This window comes from Pristiophorus japonicus, chromosome 20 (assembly GCF_044704955.1).
Source record: "Pristiophorus japonicus isolate sPriJap1 chromosome 20, sPriJap1.hap1, whole genome shotgun sequence".
In the NCBI taxonomy this organism is placed as follows: Eukaryota; Metazoa; Chordata; class Chondrichthyes; family Pristiophoridae; genus Pristiophorus; species Pristiophorus japonicus.
The window spans coordinates 44,528,307-44,541,953 of NC_091996.1; the positions used below are offsets into that span (position 1 = coordinate 44,528,307).

Genomic DNA, 13,647 nt, shown 5'->3' on the forward strand with positions numbered 1-13,647 from the left:
GGGGTCGTTCACCAAAGTGGACCTGACCTCCGCTTACATGACACAGGAGCTGGTCGAATCGTCGGAAACACTGAGGTGTATCAACACGCACAAAGGACTGTTTATATACCACAGATACCCTTTCGCAATTCGCTCAGCGGCAGCCATATTTCAGAGAAACATGTAGAGTTTGCTGAAGTCCGTCCCGAGAACCGTCGTGTTCCAATCCTGATCACCAGTTGCGACGCCACCGAACACCTGCACAACCTGGAAGAGGTTCTACGTTGTCTGGACAGAGTGGGACTCAGGCTAAAATGCTCCAAGTGCATTTTCATGGCACCAGAAGTCAAAATCCTGGGGAGAAAGATTGCAACAGATGGCATCAGTCCTACGGACTTGAAGACAGAGGCCATCAAGAATGCACCCAGACCCCAGAATGTGACGGAGCTGCATTCGTTCCTGGGTCTTCTCAACTATTTCGGTAACTTTCTACCTAGTTTGAGCATATTGCTAGAGCCTTTGCACATGTTGCTGAGAAAGGGTAACGACTGGATTTAGGGCAACTCTCAAGACAGAGTCTTTGAGAAGGCCAGGAACCTGCTATGTTCCAATAAATTACTGGTACACTATGATCCATGTAAGCGGTTAGCGCTTGCCTGCAACGCCTCATCATATGGGGTCAGTTGTGTGCTCCAGCAAGCCAATGTATCAGGCAAACTCCAACCAGTTGCATAGCGTCCAGAAGTCTGTCTAAGGCTAAAAAAGCCGACAGTATGTAGAGAAAAAGGCTTCAGCATGCATATATGGGGTTAGGAAAATGCACCAATATCTGTTTGGGATTCGGTTTGAGCTTGAAACAGACCACAAGCCGCTCATTTCAATTTTTTCTGATAGCAAAGGTATAAACACCAATGCCTCGTCCCACATCCAAAGATGGACACTGACATTACCCGCTTATGATTATGTCATCCGCCACAGATCAGGCACTGAAAACTGTGCTGATCCGCTTAGCTGGCTACCATTGTCCACAACCGGGGTGGAAATGCTGCAGCCCGCAGACTTGCTGCTGGTCATGGATGCCTTCGAGAGCGAGGGGTTACCCGTCACAGCTCGCCACATTATGACCTGGACCAGCCAGGATCCTGTACTGTCAAGCATAAAAAGGTGTGTCCTAAGTGGAAATTGGTCTGCCATTCCCAGGGAAATGCAGGATGAAATTAAGCCTGATAGCCACCGCAAAGATGAATTGTCTATTCAGTCTGATTGTTAGTTATGGGGTAATCGTGTTGTTATGCCAAAAAAAGGCAGGGAAACTTTTGTGCGAGATTTACACAGTATCCACCCAGGCATTGTCATGATGAAGGCCATTGCCAGGTCTCACGTTTGGTGGCCCGGTATTGACTCGGACTTGGAGTCATGCATGCATCAGTACAATACTTGCATGTAACTGAGTAACATACCTGTGGAGGCTCCACTGAGTCTGTGGTCATGGCCATCCAAACCGTGGTCAAGGATCCACATAGAATTTGCCAGCCCCTTTCTCGGCAAAATATTTTTTGTGACAGTGGACGCTTACTCCATATGGATTGAATGCGTAATCATGTCATCCAGCATGTCCACAGCCACTATTGAAAGACTCCGGGCCATGTTCGCCACCCATGGCCTGCCCGATGTCCTGGTCAGCGATAACGGACCATGTTTCACCAGTTCGGAGTTCCACGAGTTTATGACCCGTAATGGCATCAAGCATGTCTGGTCTACCCCTTTCAAATCCATGTCTAACGGTCAAGCAGAGCGGGTTGTCCAAACCATTAAGCAGAGCCTAAAACGCGTGACTCACGGCTCCCTACAGACCCGCTTGTCCCGCATTCTGCTCAGTTACCAGACGAGACCCCACTCACGCATCGGGGTCCCTCCTGCTGAGCTGTTAATGAAGAGAGGCCTCAAAACCAGGCTCTCCCTTGTACACCTGGATCTCAATGATCATGTCGAAACCAGAAGGCAACGGCAGCAATGATACCACGATTGCACGGTTGTATCACGTGACATTGCTGTTCATGACCCTGTGTTTACAAGTTGAGACGGTCCGGGGCCTTCCGTTCCCTGGTTGATCTTCTCAGTTCGAACCCAAGCTTGGGTGAGTTATGGTCATGGTCCAAAGTGGGTTGTTGGCATGGTTTTAGCCAAGGAGGGGAACAGGGTGTTTGCATTCAAACTGTTAAATGCCCAAATGTGCAAGAGGCACATCGACCAAACCAAACTGTGATTCACAGACAACTCAGAACAAATTGAAGATGACATCATCATTGACCAACCAACACAGTTGACCCTTGTGTCATTTACGAAGACGAACCTACCATCCCTGACAGTCCTGTCAGACCGACTGCTCCGCAATGCATCAATGGTCCTACTAACTCACCCAAGCTTGGTTTCGAACTGAGAAGATCAACCAGGGAACGGAAGGACCCGGACCGTCTCAACTTGTAAATACAACCTGTACCAAGGACTTTGGGGGGAATGATGTTATGTATATTAACTGGATTTTACCTGCCGCCGGAGGGCGCGACTGTCGGAGTCCCAGTGGTCACTGGCAGACACGTGCAAGCTGTGTATATAATGTTGGCAGCCATGTTGAATTCTCACTTTGAGAATAAATAAACTGGAGTAAGGTCATGCCTGAATTAGCTCACCGTACTTAGCCTCGTGGAGTTATTCGATACTTAACAGTTAGGAGGATGCAAAGACGCTGCAAGGTGGTTTAGATAGGTTGAGTGAGTGGGCAAACACATGGCAGATGCAGTATAATGTGGATAAATGTGAAGGTATCCACTTTGCTGGAAAAACATAAAGACAAAGTATTATTTAAATGGTAATAGCTTGGGAAATATCGATGTACAAAGGGACCTGGGTGTTCTTGTACACCAGTCATTGAAAGCAAACATGCAGGTGCAGCAAGCAGTTAGGAAGGCAAATGGTATGTTGGCCTTCATTGCAAGAGGATTTGAGTACAGGAGCAAGGATGACTCACTACAGTTATACCGGGCCTTGGTGAGACCACACCTGGAGTATTGTATGCAGCTTCTGCAGCGCGAAAGCTGCAGGTAAAATGCAGGGAACAGCACCAGCCCTTATACATGGCCTTCTTTGACCTTACAATGGCATTTGACACTGTCAACTGCGAGGGTCTATGGAGCGTTCTCCTCCATTTCGGAATCCCCCTAAAGTTCGTCACCATCTTCCGCCTGCTGCACGATGACATGCAGGCCGTGATCCTTACCAACGGATCCATTACAGACCCAATCCATGTCCGGACCGGGGTCAAGCAGGGCTGCGTCATCGCCCCAACCCTCTTCTCAATCTTCCTCGCTGCCATGCTCCACCTCACAGTTGACAAGCTCCCTGGTGGAGTGGAACTAAACTACAGAACCAGTGGGAACCTATTCAACTTTCACCATCACCAGGCCAGGTCCAAGACCACCCTAACCTCTGTCTTTAAGCTACAGTATGCGATGATGCCTGTGTCTGTGCACATACAGAGGCTGAACTCCAGAACATAATCGGCGTATTTACTGAGGCATATGAAAGCATAGGCCTTACGCTAAACATCAGCAAGATAAAGATTCTCCACTCGCCTGTCCTTACCGCACAGCACTGTCCCCCAGTCATCAAGATCCACGGCGCGGCCCTGGACAACGTGGACCACTTCCCATATCTCGGGAGCTTCCTATCAACAACAGCAGGCATTGACGACGAGATCCAACCACATCCAGTGCACCAGTGCAACCTTCGGCCGCTTGAGGAAAAGAGTGTTTGAAGATCAGGCCCTCAAAACTGCCACCAAGCTCATGATCTATAGGGCCATAGTAATACCCGCCCTCCTGTATGGCTTAGAAACATGGACCATGTACAGTAGATACCTCAAGTCGCTGGAGAAATACCACCAATGATGTCTCCACAAGATCCTACAAATCCCCTGGGAGGACAGACGCACCAACATTAGTGTCCTTGACCAGGCCAACATCCCCAGCATCGAAGCACTGACCACACTTGAACAGCTCCGCTGGGCAAGCCACATAGTTTGCATGCCAGACATGTGACTCCCAAAGCAAGCACTCTACTTGGAACTCCTTCACGGCAAACGAGCCAAAGGTAGGCAGCGGAAACGTTACAAGGACACCCTTAAAGTCTCCCTGATAAGGTGCAACATCCCCACTGGCACCTGGGAGACCCTGGCCAAAGAATGCTCTAAGCGGAGGAAGCGCATCCGGGAGGGCGCTGAACACCTCGAGTCTTGTCGCTGAGAGCATGCAGAAATCAAGTGCAGGCAGCGGGAAGAGCGTGCGGCAAATCAGTCCCACCCTCCCCTTCCCTCAACGACTATCTGCCCCACCTGTGACAGAGACTGTGGTTCTCGTATTGGACTGTACAGCTACCTAAGAACTCATGTTAAGAGTGGAAGAAAGTCTTCCTCGATTCCGAGCGACTGCCTATGATGATGATGATAAAATTCTGACGGGGTTGGACAGACTGGATGTGGGGTGGATATTTCCCAAGGCTGGGATGTCTAGAACAAGAGGTCACAGTCTCAGGATACAGGGTAGGAAATTTAGGACCGAGATGAGGAGAAATGTTTCCACTCAGAGGGTGGTGACCCTGTGGAATTCTCTACCACAGAAGGCTATGGAGGCCAAGTCACTGAATATATTTAAGAAGGAGATAGATAGATTTCTAGACATAAAAGGCATCAAGGGGCATGGGGAAAAAGCGGGAATATGGTGTTGAGATAGAGGATCAGACATGATCATATTGAATGGTGGTGCTGGCTCGAAGGGCCAAATGGCCTACTACTGCTCCTATTTTCTATGTTTCTATGTTCCCTTTAATTGTCCCCATTATATTTTTGGCTCTGTCCTGCTTTCCCATCGTAGATGCTTCAGCTTCTGTATTTTAGATTATTCCTCTCGGTGTGTCCTAGCTACCTACAAGTATCTTCACTGGACCTAATATCTAGGTAACATTCTGAAAGCAAGCCCAGGATAACAAACAGAAAACCTTTGTTTCAATTAGCTGCAGGATATATCCTGTGCCTCCACAGGGACTTGCTTCCATCTTCAGAAAGCAGTAGCAATCACAATATTTTAGAATCAGGCAAATTTAGTGAACAATAGATAAATATGTAACAAAATATAATACATAAATTTACATATATGGTATACTCACTAGCTCCTTGAACAAAAACAATATATGAGCACGACCTAGACATTAACCTATTATTTTCTGGTTCATCTGTGTATATGCAGTATTCTTGTAGTCTTCCCAAGTGCAGTGTTACCTTTCTCACTGAATGTTCCAATTGACTCAATGATTTGAACAATTCAACTTATTTAAATAGCCCTCAAACATTTGCGGAGCTTGCTGGATTTAAATAATTGTCAACTCAATTCAAAAAGGAGCTGCCAGTCATATATATAACTGACCGTTGCTTGCCTCCTTCCGTTAAGCTTCTTGAGTTTTTGAAGGTTACTGAACACATCATCGCAATGTTTATATTGAGATAGGCTGAATACAAGATTCTGACTGAAGCTGGTTTTTAAACTTCTAGGGAGATGATTTTAACCCTACTCGCTTAGCAGAAACCTGGCAGGTGGGCAGTTAAAATTGACCTGGCTCTGTCCGAAAGCCCCCATGATCACAACATCTACAATTTTAACCTGCTCTCCTGAGCAGGCAACAAGAACATGAACCCGGAGCCAACAGGGTCCTTCTTTACATATGCATGTTGTGGCCCGATGACATCATTGAGACCTGACTGTAATTTTCATTCAGGGCTGAGCAGGTAATCCACTTGGAGTTAAGATCGGGGCCTAGAGGCAGATAATCTTCTTTCCCGCTTGGGCGTTAAATAATTGGGTGTTAAATAATAACCTGGGTGGAATGCAGAGGAAAATTAGGTAGTGAGAACTGCGCACTCCTAACTGAGCCTCACCAATCTTCTGTCCGTTTAAATTAAGTTATTTATCTTATTTAATTCTTCACAATTTTGAACACCACTATCAGTTCTCCTCTTAACCGTCTCTGTTCTGGTGAGAACAGCCTCAATTTCTCAGTAGTCTCTCCTCATAACTGAAACCTCTCATTGTTAGAATTTCACCTCATCCATAGGATCTATCCAGTATCACACTTCAACTCCTGTTCCCTGACAACTATATTGTATCATCTATAATACCCTTGTGCACAGGTCAGTAAGTTGTATTTCAAAGGAATATTTCGGATATAAAATGTGTAAATACGGAAGTATGAAAGAGAATTGCTGTTTATTTGCTTAGGAAATATTTACAAAGATAATTCCAAGAGAAATTATCCTCAGAATTAATTAAGCTTATTAACCTGTTTAAACATTACCAGTCAGCCCAACACACCCAAAACAAATCAATGTTTAATGAAGATATACCAAATGGAGCATGTTACTATTGGTATAATATTTCAAAGACATGCTTTTAAATATTAAAACCCTTAAATAATAAAGTTGTGCTGTCTATGCTGAACTGATGTGTTGTTAATTAAATTGTGAAGGAGCAATTAGCCAAGTGTTCTTTAAACCATGGTCAGTTTATTTGGAGAATGGTGACATTTCTTCATGGCTTTATGTAATCATGGCCAATAATACTTTTTTCATTGAAGTAAACTGTCAAAAGATTTTCCAGCAAAATTGAGTCATAATTGTGATAGCAATCTTCATAAATGACCATAGGTTATACTCAGGGATTGTACTCAGATTTTTGACACAAGCAGACTCAGTCTTTTCCAAAATATTTCAATATAAATGTTATATGAAAATAGATCGATAGATAGATTCGTAGATAGATGGATACACATATAACATTTAAATTATAATATTTAGATGCTACTCAAAATATCAATAATATTGTTTGAAAGCAAAACAAGTTAAGAAAACTTATAAATATCATAACTTTAAACAGTAGATTGTTCTGTTTATTTTATACTGTTTTCATTGTCTTGTGGTCTGTAACCATGACTTTCATGATGTTCAGATGCAATTATTAATACTTCATATAAGGAAACCTAGAGAAATATTGATAATTAAGATGAGTACATCTGTTTTTTTTTCTTATTTAGTTGTACAAATCTGACACGGCTTCTTGGATTACAGGTTATATAATACATCGCAGATTACTTGGTCAATATACTGATGGTCCTTCCTCAGTTTGGTACATTTTGGTAGCACTATACATTGACAGAACTGAGTTTATTCCTGGGTGGCGGAAATATGCCAAGCAGGGAAGCTGGGGCACTGGGCTAGTTAGGCATCAGGTTTGAGTCGGTGCGTTTCCTGTGGATGTTCAGGTGAATATTTGATAACGCTTCTGTGAAGTGCCTTGGGACTTTTTACTGTGTTAAAGGCACTATGTGAATGCAATTTGTTGTTGTTGTTGTTATTCCTGTGGGCAACTCGGAAGAAAAATTATAGAGGTATTCAAAAAATTATTTTTTCTTTGAACACTTTCAATTATCACAGGTGCAGCGTTAAAAATCCAGAAGCCTCAGGACTGAGGCCATTCTGGATTCCAGGTATTTCTGGACTTTAGAATGTCTTTCTGACGTCCCAAATCCGGAAATGCTCGAGCCCAGATTCGGCATATTTCCAGATTTCCGAAGGTCTTTCCGACTCTGTTCAGGGTCATGGGGCGTTGTGATCCGATCGCAGCTCCAGATTTGCGCGGTTTCATTTGGGGGCAGGCAGGGGCTGGCAGGCTTGGGGAGTTGCAGTGTGCGTGTCCGAATTTCGGACGGACCATTTCGGAACTACCGTTTGCAGAGTTTCGGTGCTGGCGATTTTAAGTGGACCGCCGGCGTGCAAGGTTGGGGGTGCCGCGGTCTGCATTTTAGGCACGCCCGTGTTCTGGCCGAGTGAAGGCGACCTGCATGTGGACCCCGGAGCAGCGGTGCTTGTGAAAAGGTAGGGTTGGAGTTTTTGTTTTTCTGTGAGTTTGATTTTTGGCGGTGGTAAGCGGCTTGGCAGGGTGTCCAGATTCCGGAACTCTGGATTTTCGACGCTCAACCTGTAGTTACAGAAAATATAGGTGCTGGGGAAGAAAGACTGTTTGACTGCGCGAGACGGTCAGAGGCGGGAGGTCATGTGACGAAACCTCCGGGAATACTTCCAGAGTTGCCAACTGTTTGTTCACATGTTGTTTGTGATGAGTGTTGGATTACTGCAGGCAAAGGAGATGCGTTGGGTCTCGAGAGACTCCAGGGCGTCTTCAGAAAGGCTGGAGGAATAAACATGACCAGAATTTGTTCCCTTTTTAGCAAATAGACTGAAGGGAACATACTGTACCAAGATATTTATTTCAAAAAGCTACCTATTCGTTAAGAGATACTTCTAAGGAAGTGCTGACCAAGTATCCATTAGTTTCATATCAGAACAGATATTTTCATAGAATCAAGAGTTAAACAGTTCTGAAAAGAAACAGCACAGTTGAAGTAAACTACATTTATATACAAGTGTATTTGTCTTGCCAGATTGTTATGAGAAATATAATATACTGTGGAGGACTATTAGTACTTGCATCACAATTCCATTATTATTGCTGAGAGTCATACAGCTTGGAGTTAAGGTGCTAGTCTGGCACTGAAATATTTATGAGTTTGGCTTAGAAGTGAAAATGGTGGTACAGGTAAAGGGATTTACAAAACACAAAATTTCCTGGATTGTAGAAATTCTTAAAAATGAGATTGAGTGCAACAAATATTCAAATGTGATTTATTTTAATTTTTAATTGTTCAAACATCATTGGACTGCAGCCTTTTCTACTGTCCCAAATATTGTGAATGTACGTTTTATTTAAAACAGCTTAAATATGGCTGAATAGCCATGCTGCTTATTACACTTTCATCTTCAGCTCACAGTTCAAACCCTGTTTAATCCAGTGTTAGTGGCCTTGCTGACTAAAACGTGGAGTGGATCGATCATGGACGATGGAATGGATATGAATCACTACACCGCATCACAAGCAGTTGATCAATGAACTTACGCCCAGTGGTGTTCCTCACGCCATGCACACATTGAACTGAAACTCTGGACTGCTGCCACATTGATGACCTCTCATGGGATGGGTACTGAGAAGCAGCATACTTTATTGGAGATTGTTCAAATATTTCCCATTTAAACATCATGGGGCCGAAATTGCCCCTCCCCCTAAGGCCTGTTACCACCGCAAATCGGTAGCCACACGATGGAGTGGAGTAGCCGCCGACTTTTCGTGGCATGGCCGCTGCTAGCCCAATTGCCCTCCCGAGATTTCCCGGCCATGCCCCGATTTCCCCCCCCCCCCATCCCCCAACCGCTCCGCTGCAGCCGATCCGTGGTAAGTGCGTCATCACCGTGTGCACCACCGATCTAACTCCCCGACGGCGACATTCCCCTCCGAAAATCTTTGGTCCGCCTGGCAGTGCCAAAACAAGCTTTTTCCCGGTGGTCCAGTGAGGCTGTGGCCTTCTGCAATGGTGGTGCGGCTTCACTTAAAGGGGAGGATGCACTGCCGCTACCGCCATGTTTTTTTTTGTTGGCCGACTGTCATGTCGGTCTGACAATTATGCCCCCTCTTGGGTGTCAGGCCACTGGCTCAGTCGAAACCCTCCCTGGTGGCCCAGTGGACCTAACTTAAAAAGCTGCCGAGCACACAATGGCGGAAGGGAAGGGACCTGTTGACGCGCCAACGCGATGACATCACCAGCTCGGCGCTGATGACTAACAATGGTGAAAAGTCCGTCTCGCCTCAACTTCCGCCCTCATTATGACTGATGTCCGCCCCGCTCGAAAAAAAAACCGACGAAGCTGAATTTCACAAGATGGGCCGCCACATCCATTGCAGCGGCCAAAACACAAGAAAAATGGTCGGTATGACCCGTTTCCGGCGGAGGGTAAATTTTGCCCTCAAGGTCTTAGTAGTTGTCTGATTGCAGCAGCCATCACTGATTTTAATCACTCCACCATTGGTGGCCGTGCCTTCAGCTGCCAAGGTTTCCACACCACCGGATGTGACTATCCCACTGGAAATCAACCCAGAATTCAAAGCTGGAGCTCTGACTCCAGCTACCAGGATTGTCTGGAGTGGGATTTGAACTCTGCACCTTCGGCCCAGAGGCGGGAAGGCTACCTCTGCGCTAAAGGTTCACTCGCCCCTTACTGGGCTGGCGTAGTTATAAGACTAGGTCTAAAAGACGTCATCTCAGAAAACCTGGTTTCAGAAATATGAAACCAACAGTAGTCTGACAGGCACTTCAAAACTTCTGTTTCCTCTTATTAGGGCCAATGCCTCTCCTGTAGATGGGAAACATTCCAAGAATAACGTTCGCTAAATGTGGAGTGGAGATTGGATATTACTGCAAGAGGTGAAGCACATCCAGATAACCCTGAACACAGCTAAAGCAACATTGCAACAGATATTTAAGCAAGAATACACATCCAGGCAGGATGTATTGAGTTGAATTTTTGGATACTTCTACATGCTGTTCCTCGACAACGTCATCAGAAAACACAACGTTCCACATGTATACTGCTGACACCTAGCTCTACCTCACCGTCACCTCTCTCAGCCCCTTCACTGCCTCTGATTTCTCCCGCTGCTTGTCTGACATAGCAGAAATGTCCTCTATTTATATGTTGGGAAGACTGAAGCCATTGTCTTTGGTCCCCGTCTCAAACTCAGGTTCCTAGCCACCGACTCTGTCCCTCTTCCTGGCCACTATCTCAGGCTGAACCAAACTGTTCACAGCCTTGGCATCGCATTTGACCCCGAGCTGAACTTTTGATCCCATTTCCTCTCCACCAAGACTGTCGACTTCCAGCTCCCTAACATCGCCTGTCTTCACTCCTACCTCAGCTCATCTGCTGCTGAAACCCTCGTCCATGCCTTTGTTATCTCTAGACTCGACTGTTCCAATGCTCTCCCGGCTGGCCTCCCACCTCGCACCCTCAGCAAACTTGAGCTGATCCAAAACTCGGCTGCCGTATTCAAGAGCTTGAGCTTAACACCTTAGTCCCATGGCAGCAGGCACTCGGAACGTTTCCCTGGCAACCTCAGATGTTGCTGTTGTGCAGAGTTCTAATTTGCCAATTATAAAAAGTAAATCCGAAGACTAAATTATAAAAAGTAAAGCCAAAGACTACAGGCACTGCAGAATAAACTTGTACAGGTGTTGACAGCATTTATAGAAACACCGATGGCACAGTTTCTGCTTTGAGAACCCAGTGTTTGAGCCGCAGCGAATGAAATGCATGAGAAATGCTAAAGGACTCAGAGCGCTGATCTCAGGATTACTGTCTGCTACCAGGGAGACAGTACAAAGCAGACATTGCAGCTTCCAGTTTAAGATCTGTGAGGAGTGAGCAGAATACAACATTTTGCACACAGCTTAAGAGCATGGTGATCTTTTAAAAGTTTTGTTTATTTAACTATCACCAAATATGTTGTTTCATTGGATTCCAAATGTGGTGCGACTACAGATATAGGCCTAGAGGGAGTGGTGCCGAAATTTGCAGACAATATTAAAATATGAGGTATAGTTAATTCTTTAGAAAACTAAAGGAAGCCTCAAAGGAAAATTGATAAGAAGGAGAATTGGGCAAAAATGTGGCAAAGGAATTCAATGTCAGTAAGTTTGAGGTGACAAACTTTGTTAAAAAACATCTTCTGAATGGAAGTAAGCTCGAAGTGGAAGAGCAGAGGGATTTGGGGGTGTAATGGTTTATCTTTTCACTGGTGTTCAAATCCAGTTCATACTGATGAAGCTAAAAGTTTCCTTTCGCCACTGGATTTAAGGATCTTAAATCAAATGAGTCAGGACAACCTTAACACTGTTCTGACTGTACAATGTTGCCCATAATTTGACAATGTCATTCAGGGAGGCCACAGGATTGCTAGGGTATAATTATGTTGCATTTAGTGTAATATTTGATATATCCTTGGTGTTGTATTTGATCACGGGTTGAGCTTCCGACCTCATATCCGGTCCTTTGCTATGACTGCACATTTCCACTTGAGGTAATCCAAAACTCTGCCACCAGTGTCTTAACCGCACCAAGTCCCGCTCACCCATCTCCCCTGTGCTCACTGACCTACATTGGCTTCCAGTTAAACAATGCCTCGATTTTAAAATTCTCATCCTTGTTTTCAAATCCTTGTGTGGCTTGCCCCTCCCTATCTCTGTAATCTTCTCCAACCCTATGCATTCCACCAATTCTGGCTTCTTGAACATCTCCGATTTTAATCACACCACGATTGGCGGCCGAGCCATCAGTGCCCTAGGTCCTAATCCCTGGAATTCCTGCCCTAAACTTTTCTCTTTTTGACCAAGCCTTTTGGTCATCGACCCTAACATTTCCTTGTATGGCTTGGTGTCATTTTTTTTTTGATAACGCTCCTATGAAGCACCCTGGGACATTTTACTATGTTAAAGGCGCCATTTGGATATAAGTTGTTGGAGGTAGTTGAAACATTGCCACTGATGTGCAATATGGGTACTATTCTGAAGATAAGGCAATGGTACATTGTTAGCGCAGATTAGAGGAACTTTATTTGAAATTTGGCTTGTGAGTACTTGTTGCTGATGGTGAAATCCCTCAGCACCCCCATCAACCCGTACCTTAATAAACATTAAAAATAGATAACCATATTGAGGATTATTATTGGGTTTAGGGTTAAAACAACCGATGATAGTGAGACAATCGAATGTATTCATGATTAATCATCAATCTAGACCGTTCAAAGGGAGAGATACGATAATTGGCCTGTACTTAATCTGACTGGCTACCTATAAAATCATTTAGTTTGGATTGTGCGGTAAAAATAATGGTGAGGCTATCCGGATTCACCGTTATTAAAGAATACATTGAACAGTAACTTCTGGTAATTGCACATGCACAGTTAAATGCAGAAATCAGGAAGTTGCTGTCTGAGATGCCCTTCCACCCCAGAAGCTTTTTATAACAGTATCTCGCTGAGAGACTCGGCATTGAAATACATGGAACTGTGTAAAAGTTGATGTACTTATGTGATAGATACCCATTAAACTCACCAGAAAAAGTTCTGTCTGTTCCAATGTAAGTACATTTTTAACGACGTGATAAACATAGAAATATAGAAACATAGAAAATAGGTGCAGGAGTAGATCATTCGGCCCTTCGAGCCTGCATCACCATTCAAAATGATCATGGCTGATCATGCAACTTCAGTACCTCATTCCTGCTTTCTCTCCATACCCCTTGATCCCTTTAGCCATAAGGACCACATCTAACTCCCTTTTGAATATATCTAACAAACTGGCCTCAACAACTTTCTGTGGTAGAGAATTCCACGGGTTCACAATTCTCTGAGTGAAGAAGTTTCTCCTCATCTAGGTCCTAAATGGCTTACCCCTTATCCTTAGACTGTGACCCCTGGTTCTGGGCTTCCCCAACATCGGGAACATTCTTCCTGCATCTAACCTGTCCAATCCCGTCAGAATTTTATATGTTTCTATGAGATCCCCTCTCATTCTTCTACATTCCAGTGCATATAAGCCAAGTCGATCCAGTCTTTCTTCATATGTCAGTCCTGCCATCCCGGGAATCAGTCTGGTGGACCTTTGCTGCACTCCCTTAAT

At 44.7% G+C, this 13,647-nt stretch overlaps 1 protein-coding gene across 3 annotated transcripts in view; it reads left to right on the forward strand.

Annotated features, from left to right (window-relative positions):
• LOC139232924 (dual specificity testis-specific protein kinase 2-like) overlaps positions 1-13,647 on the forward strand; it is a 146,207-nt gene that overhangs the window by 84,714 nt on the left and 47,846 nt on the right. The gene's annotated exons all lie outside the window — the stretch shown is intronic.